Raw genomic sequence first — 14,947 nt, forward strand, 5'->3', positions numbered from 1 at the left:
TGGTGTATTGGGGGTGTGGCATGGAAGCTGCTCCACCCTCTGTTGACTGAGATATGTGGAGGGCACAACCAATCCCTGTTGGTGGTGCTATAAAATGCAAATCCCTTGATTCCGTACAGAGCGTCAGCCTGGGCCCCAACGCACTTCTGCTTAGGGTGAGGCTGCTCTCAGAAAGTCCCTTCCTGGGTCCCATCCACAGCCCGGCTGGGCTGTACTCTCCACGCCGGCACTGCCAGAGGGGAAGGTGGCCGAGTGGGCCCAAGCAGCCAGTTAAGCTGCAAATGTGGCTGGAGAAAACTAATTGGAAGGAAGCTCACCTGGGAAGGAATAGGCAGGGCTTCTATGAAAACAGGACACTGGCAGGAGATGGGGGTGCAGGGAAGTTGGCTCCTGGGAGGAGCAGGGCCGCCCAGGGGGGGGCAAGAGGGCAATTTGCCCCAGGCCCCGGCCCCACAGGGGCCCCCACGAGAGTTTTTCGGGGGCCCTGGAGCGGGGTCCTTCACTCGCTCCGGGGGGCTCGGAAAACTCTTGCGGGGCCGGGCCCAGAAGCTTCTTCCGCTCCCGGTCTTCACCGGCGGGGGGTCCTTCCGCTCTGGGGTGGAAGGACCCCCCCCACTGGCGAATTACCGCCGAAGCGGGACCTGCCACCAAAGTTCAGCTCGGTCTTCAGCGGTAATTCGGCAGCGGGGGGCCCTTCCATTCCGGGACCCGCCACTGAAGTGCCCCAAAGACCCGCGGTGGGGGCCCCCCGCCACCGAATTACCGCCCAAGACCGGGCTGCACTTCGGCGGCGGGTCCCGCTTCAGCAGTAATTCGGCGGCGGGGGGGGGGCCGCCACGGGTCTTCGGGGCACTTCGGCGGCGGGTCCTGGAACGGAAGGGCCCCCGCCGCCGAAGACCCCAGGCCCCCGGAATCCTCTGGGCGGCCCTGGGGAGGAGGGAGGGGGTGTTTGGGGGATGCAGAGACAAGTAGCTCACAGTTACTCCCTGGGAGGAGGGAGTTGAGAGGCTGCCAAACCCAGAGGAGTGGGGAGGGCCAGGCAGTAAGGAAGAAGCTCAGGGAAAGGCAGCAAGGTGCAGGGAACAGACCTTGGCTGCTGTTTAAAGGGCCTCTGAGCCAGAACCCGGAGTAGAGGGTGGTTCCAGGTTCCTCCTGCCTGCCACTGTGGGAGCAGCCCCTGGGGCAGTGAATGAGGTGGCAGGCAAGCAGGGACTCTGATCCACACTCCCGGAAGAGGAAACCAGCTAGTGACCTGGCTGGAGAGCACCCTGTGATTCCAGGAGCGAGAGCTGAGACTGACAGTGTCCCTGCTGGAAGGCGCATTGGCCTGGAAGGGCTAATCCCCAGAATGGCCAGGAGGAGGCGCTGTCCTGCGGGGAGTAAAGCACCCCGGTCACAGAGACAATTACGGCCAAACACAGTTTTGCCTCCATGCTCGACACAGACCGCAGCAGCTTTGCAGGGGAGGGCTGAGCAATAGCAGCATGGGGCCAGCCAGCATGAGCACTGAAACCAAATCCCGGCCCACAGTCACCGCGTTATGCTGGCCACAGCCAGGGCCGGAAAGAGACGTCAAGCATGGCAGTGCCAGCCCTGAGCAGACAGGGCCTGAAAGACACCGGGCCATATTCTGCATTGACTTAAATCCGGTGACATTCTATTGACTTTAACCAGGGAGGACAGGGGATGAGCCACATGGGAGGCGGAAGGGATGTAAATGGTGCCGTGTGGTGCACTCTGGACGGGTCAGTGGGGGCAAGAGACCGCAAAGGCATCAAAACTGGTGCAACGTACATGCCAAGGGAACAGCACTAGAGGGAGGATTTTCTCTTAACTACCGGCTCACACTGCCTTGTTAGCTTCCCTGCTGGGCCCCTTTCTTCCAGCCGTGGGCCAGATAACAGTACAACCAACTTGGGCTCATGGTCGTTAGATTCCCATGTGCCTGCTTAGCTGGTGGAATGTATTCCCACTCACTCAAGTAACTGACTGCCACCAGGAAAATCCAGCCATGAAACGGTGACACCCTGCCAGACCCTGCTCTGTAAGTGCTTGGAGGCAATGCCTGATTACAGCAGAGGTCAAGAGAGGCATCGTAGATAAAACACTGGACTGGGTGTCATACGTGGGTTCCATTCCTGGCTCTCCCACTGGCCTGCTGGGTAACCTTGGGCAAGTCACCGCCCAGCTCTGTGCCTCAGTTTCCCCTCCCACCTTTTGTCTATTTGGCGTGTAAGCTGTCTGGGGAAGGGACTGTTCTACACTATGTACGTACAGCACCTAACACAATAGAGCCCTGATCTCAGTCAGGGTCTCTAAGTGCTACTGTAATAAAGCATAGAGGCTCAGGCCAGCACTTTGTTTAAAATTTTGTTTATTGTGGAAAAATGTGACTTTGAGTACCCTGCAAAGCGACAGAAACGTTGATACCCGTCTGAGCAAGCCCAGATCCTTCCGCCCCAACCCTGCTTGGGCCAAACCCCCTAGGAGCAGCAGACTCTAGGGGACGGGGAAGAGGACAGAGAAAAGCCGCGGATAACGTTCAGGGATATTTAAAAGGCTCATCAGCAGAGGACAGAACCAGAGGGGCAGGGATCAAATATTCCAATGAGCGGCTGGGAGGTGGCAGCTAGCAAATCCTGGGCTTAAAAGGAATCTGCAGTATTTGCACTCGCAGGCTTGCCTATAAAAAGACACTTTCCCCCTGGGTATTGGGGCAGGTTTATCAGCCGGCCTGTTCCTATTTTCCTGCCATTTGTATTTTTGGATTTTGATGATCTTTTAGGAAGCAGCCCTGATCCACCCCAGCCAATGAGCCAGGCGCCCCTTTCCAATGCGGGGGTGATGGCTGCTGGCTTCTCGGTGCACCGGGAGCTGATGACAATGGGCAATTGTTGAGCAGGGCCCCTCTCTTTGGAGTTTCTTCCTTTTATAGTAAGTAGCAGTTGCTCCTGCAGCTGGCCTGCCCCTCCGGAGTGAGCACCGGGCTGGGTATATAAGGGGAAGGAGCAGACTTTGCCTTTTGTCCCTCGGTCTGTTGCCTTGTGGGGTGGGAAGACCCTTCTCAGCTCCTTTGCAAAGAACCCGGCACCATGGCCCCCAAGAAACCTGAACCAAAGAAAGAGGCAGCCAAGCCTGCTCCTGCACCAGCAGCAGCCCCGGCCCCGGCCCCGGCACCGGCACCGGCACCAGAACCACCAAAGGAACCCACCTTCGATCCCAAGAGCGTGAGGGTAAGTAAGGAAATTAGCCAGTCTCCTGCCCACTTCCTTTCGGGGACCTGCCAAGTGCTTGGCAAGCCAGTGTGCCGTGTGAATCGTGCCAGCCGCGCTGCCTTCCCTTCTAGCCAGAACTAGAGGGGGAAATATTTGGAGTCCACGCTGGTGCAGGGAGTTGGGACTGGGAATCTCCTGCCACTCCCTAAAGCGTCTTGCTGGAGAAGGGATGCACTTTAGCCCTGGTTCTTCAGGTTATTTCTGGGGAGCAAATGGCTTGCACCAATGGAATGGATTCCTCCCCCAAAATCTTCCCATGGGGATAGTATCCCCCCATTTGACCCTGTAGGGGGATCCCTAAATAACTAGTGGACAAATCCTGAGAGGTGCTTAACACCCGGAACTGCCATCAAAGTCAGTGGGCTCCTTTTCTCTTGCTAGCCCCTGGATCGCAGAGTTCAGTTCTGTTTGTGGCTGAGTCTGGAGAGGAGGGAGGGAGCAAGCAGGTGTGTGTGCGTGGGGGGGAACATTCCTTTCATTCCATCCTTGCTTTACTATAGTGGTTCTTTTGTGAGTGTCTCTTTCCCCCACCGCCCCTCCACCCCAGGCTGCTGCACTGTGCACATGCAAACGAGTTGCTTCTTCTGCACCTTCTTATTGACAAGGAGAAGTATAGAAATGTAACCGACTCAAAATTCAATCCTAGACGTTCCTCTGGAGTTTTAAAAAAGCTTGGGATTTTTAGTCTTAAAACTCCATGTGATTTTCCCAAAGCACTTTGCAGGTTACACACACACACAGTAAAAATGCAGCCACCTCTGGGGCAGAGCGTGGCAATCAGATGGGCGACTCATACACATCAGGTTGGAGAGGCAACGTCAGGCAAGGAGATACAGTTAAGCCCCCACTCTCGTGCGGGACCTAGGATTTTATCATCTGATCCGAAGGACTCTCACACAACAGGACTCAATCTTGCTACGGAGAAGGGAGGAAAGTCTGAACTGACCCCGGAGGGATTTGAAATGGGGGCAGGAGGGAGTCTAGGAGTTTCAGATCAGCTGTGTTAATGCTGTCCTGTCTGTACTAGCCCCTTTCCACACTCTCAGAGCGCGGGCTGGCCCACGAACACCTGCCAGACCTTTCAGGGAGCCGAACTGCAGGCACTGCCCAACCTCTGTGCGTTACCCTTCAGCCACTAGGGACTTTCCAGCTTCAGCCAGGGGAGGAAGCACAGATCCCCTACTCTACTGCCTATGCTCCTAGCACCTCAGTTATTCCCATTGGCCGTTCTCTCCCAATCCTGCCAGAACCAGGAATTCTTGGGGAAGCCACATGGGACTTGCCCCAGGGTTTCCATCCCTGAGTCCCAAATCAGAGGTTTCGATGGTTTGTGATGAACAGCTGTACTGTTTGGAGGTGCTGCCTTTTAGAATTCCCAACGGGGCAACTGTTTTTCAACTGCAGCCACCTCGGGCTGGATCCTGGCCCAGTATCTGGCTGCTTGAGAAAGGTAGTGTAACCCTCCCACCTGCTGGGTGGGGCGCTCTGTCCCATCTAGGGGCACCGAGACCCCTTAGAGAGAGAGTTAGAATAAGTCTGCTCTACAGCCTAAGCTAACAGCCAGGTGGCTTTTAGTTCATGTGGCAGAGGCTCATGCACTAAGCTCCAGAAGTCCCGATAGGGACAGTCCCGGTTTTTGGGTCTTTTTCTTATATAGGCTCCCATCCCCCCCTCCCTCCCTGTCCCAATTTTTCACATTTGCTGTCTGGTCACCCTACTGCCCGCCGACGACTGGGATCTGTCGGACTTACAGTAGCATTGCTCAAAACATCTCGATAGGGGCATCTGGTCACCCTGCATCTGGAAAGCCAGTGGATTCTGCCCCCCGAGGATTCTCCCTGCCTGGGATCCTCTAGCATTATATGGTGTCTTTAGCAAACTCCCAGTCTCCAAAGAAAGAGATTAAAAGGGGTGTCCCCTGCTGCTAGAAGAGCTTGGTGGGGCAATGGGCAGCCAGACTTAAATTAGATCATCCCTGAAACTAACTGACAGCTGGATCTGAGCCTGTCCTCAGCCGGCCCCAGAATCAGGAATGGGCTGGTGCTGTAGATGAGACTTGAACTCATAACCTCATTACTCCACCCAGTATGGCTTTATAAGGGCCTGTGTGCTAACCAATTGCACCCCTGGAGTCCACCATTGCAGATTTGCTCTGAATGTCCCTGGAATGCAACGCAGGATCTGGGCCCTAAGCTCCACTTGCAAAATATGCTTGTGGCCAGGCTTATGAGCAAAATGTGCATTGGTAAGTGCAAGACAGCTTACCTGCGTATACACTGTTCCAGTGTACAAGTACCTGCCTGCAAATGCAAGGACTTCATTTGCATGCACAAAGGTGCTTTGCACCCGCATGTGCACTAGGTATCTATCTGCATGCACAGTTGCCCATTCTGCACACCGAGATGCCAAGTTTTGCACACACAATGACCTGTTTGCTTTGGGAGTGCAGCAGATCTCTTTATTCCGTGTGCCTCCCTCTGACTGAAGATGAGTCACAAACTGTTGCACAGTTGCATAATAGATAGTTACCCTAATGTAAATGGGCGTAAGAATCTTAGGGAGAAATGTGCCAAAAATGTTTGGGAAAATGATGGACTGCAGCTGGCCTGTTGCTTTTAAGACATTTTTAGAAAACGTTCAACTAGAATAAGTGCTTCTGGATTTTGTTTTTTAAGCAGCAGCAGGCAGGTTTTTCTGAGTAACAGAGACCGAGCCAGCGAGGCTTGTTCTGGCAGGGCAGAAAACCGGAGCTCACTTCCCTCTGTGAAAGCAGCAAAGAATCCTGTGGCACCTTATAGATTAACAGATGTTTTGCAGCATGAGCTTTCGTGGGTGAATACCCACTTCTTCGGATGCAAGCAGTCAAGCAGTGGTATTCACCCACGAAAGCTCATGCTGCAAAACATCTGTTAGTCTATAAGGTGCCACAGGATTCTTTGCTGCTTCTACAGAACCAGACTAACACGGCTACCCCTCTGATACTTCCCTCTGTGAAACACTTTTCTGTCTCCCTGGATGAAAGGGGCTGCAGTCAGCATCTTGCCCTCGGGGCCACGCTGAATTAACAGACAACAAATTTAGAATGGATCAAGTGAAGCCCGTTGCATAATTAACCTGTGGAACTCGCTGCTGCAGGATATTTCTGGAGGCAAATAGCTTGGTCAGAGCCAAAATGCATTACGTGAACGTGACTTGTACCTCCAGTGGGCCCAATCCTGCTCCCATTGAAGTCAATTCCCATTGACTGTAATGGTGCTGGATCAGGCCCTGTGACGTAAAACAGAATAGGCCATAGGAGTTCTCAAGCTTCAGGGCCATAAACTGATCAGAAAGAAATTGCCCCCTCTGGGATACTACTGCATAGCTGGGTGCATTTTTGGCTTTTACACTTTCCTTTGCGGCATCTGGTATTTAGGCACTTCAGGAGACTGGAGCTCAGACTAGGTGGGTGTAGTAACTCCTGTTCCTTCCATCAGACTTCACCTGAAAGTAGAGTTCAGTGTGGACAAGAAGCTTCAGTGATCCGGTGTGGAAAAGGCAGCCCATGACCAGAGCGGAAGTTGTTCTGGGATTTCTCCCTCCCTCCTGGGGGTAGATGTACACGTTTTACCTCCGCTGCCGCTCCGATTATGATGCCCTACGTTTCCCTCATAGCCAGCGTCATCGGGGGGCGGATGTGGTGTAATACAGCCTTGATTATACTGCAGTGTTTGCAGTGGGAAATCTTCACCCCTCTCCATTTGGCCCCAGTGGAAACAACTTCTAGCTAAAACTGGAACTGCAAAGTCGTCAGCTTCTCCTTTCGCTGTGGGTGGCTTTTTGGTCACTTGGAAAGATGTCACCACAGAGAACTCTTGCAATCTGGCTCTCGGGTACACAGGGACGTCTGAGCACTTTGTGCTGCAAATCGAACAAACAGAGGCCCTGGTTCAGGAAAGCCTCCCTGGTTAGGCTGCTCTTAAACAGGTGCATTACCTTAAGCACATGCTTAAATCCCGTTGATGTCAGAGGGACTTAGGCTAGGGTGACCAGACAGCAAGTGTGAAAAATCGGGACAGGAGGTGGGGGGTAATAGGAGCCTATATAAGAAAAAAGCCCCAAATATCAGGACTGTCCCTATAAAATCGGGACATCTGGTCACCCTAACTTAGGCACATCCGTACAGTTAAGGGTTTTCCTGAATCAGGGCTAAAACAGAGTGAGGCTGGATTGGTACCTGGGGTTGGGGAGGCTTCTGAGCAACAGGAGGTGCTGCAGAGATGCTGGTGATCCAGGAGGTGGCGCTCTTCCCCTTAGCCCAGAGTGAACCAGTACCCCAGTGCGGTGCTAGGGGAACAACTGGAAGGAGGATTAGCGCCAGGTCCTGACGCGTGTGGCCTGTGATTACCCCATTGCACTTTTTGCAGGAGGCCGAGTGTTTGATACTCACACAACACAGGTTGCTGACTCCTGTGGTAGTAGCAAAATCCAGCTGCTCTCCACATCGCCCCTGGCTCTAAACCCCAGCCTGGGGCAGCACCTGAGCATAATGCACAAAGGAGAGGCTGCTCTTCAGAGCCTGCCCCGGCTCCGCTCCCGCTTTGGGCGATTCCCCAAGGGTTCCCAGCCAGCACTGCACCAGCAGGAAGAAGCAGGGTGCAGGAACAGAGCCCTGGGGGTGATCTGCGATGCCCTGTGTCCACCTTACACTGGTGCAATGCAAAGCACCCATAAAGGCCCGTAGCCCTCCTGGAACAGGGTTCCTCCCTGCTAGGCGGTATGGCCTGGGCATCAGTGGGCTGGCCAGGGGAGTCCTCTACCCCAGATGTTCAACAGGGCTGTTGCAGTTGAGGTGCTGTTTGGGGCACCCCTCCAGACAGGGCCTCCCAGAGGATTCCAGGGGCCTGGGGTCCTCAGCGGCGGGGGGCCCTTCCGTTCCGGGACCCGCCGCCAAAGTGCCCCGAAGACCCGCGGCGGGGGCCCCCCGCCGCCGAAGCGCAGCCCGGTCTTTGGCGGTAATTCTGCGGCAGGGGGGCCCCCCGGGCGGGTCTGCGGGGCACTTCAGCGGCGCGTCCCAGAACGGAAGGGCCCCCTGCCGCCGAATTACCGCCGAAGACTGAGCTGAACTTCGGCGGCGGGTCCCGCTCCGTCTTCGGCGGTAATTCGCCAGCGGGGGCTCCTTCTGCCCGGGAGCGGAAGGACCCCCTGCCGGCGAAGTCCGGGAGCAGAAGAAGCTCCTGCGCCCGGCCCCACAAGAGTTTTCCGGGACCCCCGGAGCAAGTGAAGGACCCCGCTCCAGGGGCCCCGAAAAACTCTGGTGGGGGCCCCTGTGGGGCTCGGGGCCTGGGGCAAATTACCCCTCTTGCCCCCCTCTCTGGGCGGCCCTGCCTCCAGAGTGCTGGACACAGCCCTGGTGCAGGAATGAACTGATGGATTCCCCCCTCTCATGCAACCTGGGGCGGGGCCAGTACACTTAATCCTGCTGCTGGCAGCACATTAAGAGTGGATGGGCTGGGCCAGCTGCGGTCATCTTCTGCCTCACATAGAGTCCTCACTGGGGTGGCATCGGTCGGGTTCCCCAGAGCAGTGAGTGGGGCTTGGAATTACACCCCACTGAGATGCATAAGGCAGCTCCCCACCCCCTTCTGAACTATCATTCCAGGCACTCTGCAAACTCAGGCAGATGTTCAATGCAGTGGCTACATCCCAGTCACGTTCTCCAGCTTCCCTTTGCAACCGTAAAAGCTGGAAACTATCTTTTCCCCCTCAAAGGAAAGCTGAGATTCTGATGTAATCGCATGGTTCCAGGAGTTGAGGGGTAGTGCCCAGTAACTTAACCTGGTCCTCACTGGGATATATGCCGGCATTTGGATTTGGTGAGATGGCCGTGCCTGCACAGCCCTGAGGGGGTTCTGTCCAGCTGTCCCAACAGCATGGAACAGATTTTCTGCTGCCAGCTGTCTCAGTCCTAAAGTATTTTGGCGCCTGCAGCGTCTCATCCTGAGTCAATTTCCTGGATGAGAACATCTTCTATTCAGTCTCCTCTCTCCGTTGTTCTCCGAGGGGAGGTCACTTTTTCCGTGGCTCTTCTGGATACAGTTACATTTCTAAGCCAGTGTTGTAGTCAGAGGGTTAATAATAGCATGCTCAGCATGGAGACAGTTTAACCCGTTGACCCCCTGATTTTAGGACTGAGCCTTGAAATAACATCCTTTCTCCCAAGAGGGACAGCTCAGCCAGCCCCCACTGCTGCCTGCAAACTCCCAGGCCCAGCTGATCTCGCCAAGAATTTGCTACTGCCTCTGGGTCTTTGTTGACGGAATGAGGCTCATTACTACAGCTCCACCTCTTCCAAAGGTGGAGCTGTAGTAATGTGGTTAAGTATGTAGCCACCTGTTTCCAACTGGTGCCATCGTCTTGGGAACTCTTGGGTGGGGAGAAGAGACAAGTACTCAAAGCTGAGTAAAGGAAGTACTTTCCCTTAAACAGCATGCTGCTAACCTGTGGAACTCATTGCCACATGATATTATTGAGGGCAGGAGTTCAGTAGGATTCAGAAAAGAAATAGGCATTGTTATGGCTTACAAGAGCATCCACAGTTATATCCGATTTTTTTAAAAAAAAGCTTCCTGCTTCAGGGCATGAGCCAACCTCTGCCTGCCTGGGTTTGGAAAGGAATTTCGCCTATGGGCAGATTATGCCATAATTGTCCATGGCGGGTGGCTTATGTCTTCCTCTAAAGCAGTTGGTTCTGGCCATTGCTGGACTAGAGGGAGCAGGGGTCTGATCCAGTCTGGCAATCCTACGTTCCTGTGCATCGATTCCCTCTTGGTGGCAGGGGTGGCGACACGCTTGCATTTCCAGGGTGATACCAGCCAAAGGTGCTGTCAACTGCTCACCCGCCAAACATGCAGGCCAAACAGGTTCTGCATGCCAGCCTCTTCCCATCATCCTCCAGGTTGGGGAAGGCGAGAGGATGGTGGCATGAGAGGCAAATGGAGAAGCGAGAAAACACTGAAGGTTAAAACCAGAGAAGGGGAGAAAAGGCAAACCAGGAAAGAGGAATTGGCACATAGGCCTTAGTGATGGGAACTGGTTGTGTGGAATTGCAGGCCCACTGCTGTCAGTCAGCCGACATGAAAGAACCAGTGGCTCATGGGACACCAGTACGTGCATTAGCGCACTACTGCCTCCTTGCACTAGTGCCTAGGCAATCCCTTGCACTAAATAGCATGTTTCATCCACAGATCTCAGTACACTTTACAAAACTGGATACTCATGAAAGGACAGCAAACGTTTGTAAACCATCAGCTTCCCTGGGGAGGTGGCCCTAGGATACGTGCTTTGGCCTAGGGCTGGGCAGAAACTTTTCCACTGAAACTTTTATTTATTTATTTATTTTGGTGGAAAACGATTTTCAACAAAATGGATGGCTGCTTTCCTCCAGCATATTTGGGTGGGTTTTTTTTGTTTTTGTTTTTGTTTTTTCTGGAAAACCCGAAAACCAAACAAAAAATGTCCCAAATATTTGGGTTTTGGTTGCAAAAAAAAAAAAAAAAGTGGGATTTGTTTTGTTTTTTGGTGAAAAGTCAATTTTTTTCAGTGTGTGTGGCTTGGGGGCAAATCCTATTTCCTGATCGGCTCCAGTTATGCAGGCTCTGCGAGACGCTCCTAGCAGCATTGTAAGCTGGCCGCTGAGCATTTGGGCCAGTGTGTGGCCTCCCCAGTCCTTTTTCTTCAGTGGATACTGGATCAGCCATTGGCTCCCTCTCTGCTGGTCCCTGGCCAGCCACAGTAACAACTGGATTTGTTTTTTAAATAGATGGATGTGTTGGTTTAGCCTCTCCTGTCCCTGAAGAGATGGTGGTACAGCCCAGTAACCCTTCCATGGGACTCTCCTACCCCATGCTAAGGAGGACATGGAATGGAGCACCCTACCTGGCTGACCATTGCTCATAGCTTTAGAAACCCAGATGTTTGCCTGCCAAGGATGCCAGTGAAAATACTCAGTCCCACTGGGCACCTCTGATTGAGATGGAATGAGCCCTTTGGGTTATGAAATCAAAATACACCTCTGCCCCGATATAACGCCGTGCACGGGAGCCAAAAAATCTTCCCGCATTATAGGTGAAACCGCGTTATATCCAACTTGCTCTGATCCGCCGGAGCACGCAGCCACCCCCCCCCCCGGAGCGCTGCTTTACCGCGTTCTAGCCGAATTCGTGTTCTATCGGGTGGTGCTATATCGGGGTAGAGGTGTGTATATCAGCAAGCGCTTAACAGCTCAGCAGCTGGCTGTGCTGGAACCCGCCACACTGTGCGTGTTCTTGGCACCCAGCACCGCCATGTATTCAGTGGCCCTGCCCTGGTAAACACTGTTGTACAGTATCAGCAGCTAGACAAGGGCCTTTCCCTTCCCGACATGGGACAGAGACTCTGCTCTAGGGTGACCAGATGTCCCGATTTTATAGGGAGCGTCCCGATATTTGGGGCTTTGTCTTATATGCAGGGGCGGCTCCAGACATTTCGCCGCCCCAAGCAGGGCGGCACGCCGCAGGGGGCAATCTGCCGGTCGCCGATCCCGCGGCTCTGGTGGACCTCCCGCAGGCGTGCCTGCAGAGGGTCCGCTGGTCCCGCGGCTCCACCGAAGCCAGCGGCAGGCACGCCTGCGGGAGGTCCACCGGAGCCGCCTGCCGCCCTCCCAGCGACCGGCAGAGCGCCCCCTGCAGCATGCCGCCCCAAGCACGCGCTTGGCATGCTGGGGCCTGGAGCCGCCCCTGCTTATATAGGCTCCTATTACCTCCCACCCCATGTCCCGATTTTTCACACTTGCTGTCTGGTCACCCGACTCTGCTATCCCGAGCTATGTCATGCTGTCTTTAACCAGAGCGAAGTGGGTGTTGAGTGCGATGGTGGCATTTTAAACCTGCTCTGCGCTGGTGTCTGTGACGAGAGGAGGTGCAGGGCAACAGAATCAGGCCTTAAAAGTTGTAAAACTTTTTCACTCCCTTTTTGTACCCAAGTTGTGGGGTGGGGACCGGGTAAAATCACTCCCCTGCAAAACAACCCCGTGCACATCGGAACTGGGGAGAAACACAGTCTGTAAAAGGTGGGGTCAGTGGCTTCACGCACAATAGCAGACTAACATCCCCTTCATAAGTTCAGTTCCACGGCCCAAATTCAGCCTTGGTATAAGCTGATACAATTCCCATTGAGGTCAGTGGGAGCTGTCCCAGTTTGTGCCAGGGCTGAATTTGATCCTGTCCGGACTGTTTACATTACTGGGTCCAAATCCTTGGTGTGACTCTGTTGACTTTAATGGGAGCTGCTGGACCTTAGCACCTCTGGAAATGAGACCCAGAGGGCCAGAGTTTCAAAAGAGCCCAGCACCCGACATGCACCCATTCTGCTGAGCTGTTATGAAAATCGTGACCCAGAGCATTTCCCACTGGCCACCCAGCAATTGAAGACGCAAAAATCTGGGTGGTCACTGCTGAAGTCTGGGTGCCACTGATTAAGCCTGGGTGCTGGGTATTATTAGCCACACTTTACAGCTGGTGGAAGCAGACGCACAGAGTGGGGAAGTGCCTTGGCCAAGGTCACCCAGCAAGTCAAGGTCAGAACCAGGAACGGGCCTCAGGATTCTCCCTTTCACCCATTGCCCAACCTGGCTACTGTATTGTAATATACAAAAATCTCTTGGTCAAAACCATTTGTCAGACAGTACAGATTCTCCCTGGAGGTCTGCCCTGAGGGACAGGCACCGCATCCTGTTCCCAGATGTTCTGTTTTGTGGCTTTAGTATTGCCATTCCCAACCATTTAAAAATCCTGAGCCAGCACCCCCCACTTCCCAAAATAATGAGATTTACATAAAAATCAGAGGATTTAAATAAAATAAAAAGGAGGGTCTTTTTCTTTGTTTTCTGATTTGGGGACCTTAAGGCAACACTGAGGTCACATTTTCTGGCTTTTCCCCACTATCATGATGGCTAGAAACTCACCCTTTTTAAATAAGAGCTGAGATTGTCCTCTGTACACATGCTTCCAGGAGCTGGGGCTTTAAGGAAAACACCAGCTCCCACAAGACTTCTTATAAAATCACAAGCACCGTTGGCAGCACGGTGGCTACTGATTTTTATACGTTTGTTTGAAAAATTCCTTGGCTTACGTTTTCAAAAGGGACCGATGATTTTGAGTTGCCTCAATTTCAGGGGCCCAACTCGAGATGCCTTAAAGGGGCCTGATTTTTAGAGGACACGTGCTCTGCACTTTCTGAAAAAGCCGGCCCCTTTCAGGTGTCTCCAGGGGTCTCCGGCCCCTTTCAGGTGTCTCCAAAGACGGATGCAGCCAAAGGCTCTTTAGAAAAGGTAGGTCTCTGACTCCTCACGTTTGGCTGCTGTGATTTCTCACAGAAGCCTGACCCTCTGGTTTGCCAGATCCTAGGTGCCAGCCGTCATTTAACAAACACCGGGGAGAGCAATTAGATTGTGTTTTGGACAGATGGTGTCAATGTACTGAGATTTTGTGCCCAGGCTGGGCCCCATGGTCCCAGTAGCAGATTACACCTGGTTTACCCTGATAAACCAGGTACCTCACATGAGAATTACAGCAGGAGATGGTGTTTTACTTTCCTACATCCCTGAAGGAGGAGAAAAGGTCTCTGGGTTTCTCTCGATTAAGCCCCACTCTAGCTGGGCAGCAGGTGTCAGTTTCCTGCATCCCAGTGATCTCGCTCAGAGCCGGAGCTAGGCATAAGCAGAGTAAGCGATTACTTAGGGCCCTGAGCAACTCAAGCGGGAGCTGTTAATTATTAGTATGTGTTGGGGGGTGCAAAATATTCCTGCTTAGGGCCCCCAGTGGGCTAACCCTGGCACTGGTCTTGCTCCAGTGACACATTTTTAGGACATTTTGAAATTAGAACAAGAAGCAGAGCGTGCCACCTGCCAACCCTGACTCATACAGTTCAATGGTTTGATTAGACGGGACCGTCATGTCCCGGCTCCCAACTCTCACCTGCTGCTAATGCCGAAGAGCCACAAGGTGCTGAGGCCCCTCGACTTCGTCTGTTCTTCTGCTCTCAGCCCTGGCCAGGATTGCGCCCCAAGCATGTTACCGGGCGCTTCTCGGGTCCTGGCCCCAGACAGGGAACCGGGGCTCAGAGGAGGAGTTCTTCCGGTTGCTGCGGGGGCTGGTTTGTTTTGCCGAGTGACCGCTCTGCTCCACGGGGCGGGGTGTGTGGCTAGTGTCTGCGGCTGGCCCCCGCTGTGGTGTTCACGCAGCCGCATCCCAGCACACAAGGGCAGGAATTGGGCTCTAAAGGCTCTGCTATGTTTTCTTTTCCCTTTAGATTGACTTCAGTGCTGACCAGATTGAAGGTAAGTGCCGGGCATCTTTCGAACCAGCGGTTGCTGCCTTTGCTGCGTTGCCACTGATTGGGAAGGGTGGAGCCCAGTGAGTCTGACCCGTAGCCCTTTGCTTTAATCACAAGCCTGCGCTCACTTGCAGAGATGCCAGTAGAAACCAGGAGGCCAGACCCTGACCTGCTGGCTCTAGCCGGTGGCCGACACTGCCTTGCAGACTACAAGAGCTGTTCTGACTCCTAGGCCTTCTCTGATAAGGCCACTCCCCCACCCGAAAGCTAGACATGGAACCCAGGAGTCCTGATCCCCAGCTCTCCATGCTGTAACCCAG

Source organism: Mauremys reevesii, linkage group 27 (assembly GCF_016161935.1).
Source record: "Mauremys reevesii isolate NIE-2019 linkage group 27, ASM1616193v1, whole genome shotgun sequence".
NCBI classification, from domain to species: Eukaryota; Metazoa; Chordata; order Testudines; family Geoemydidae; genus Mauremys; species Mauremys reevesii.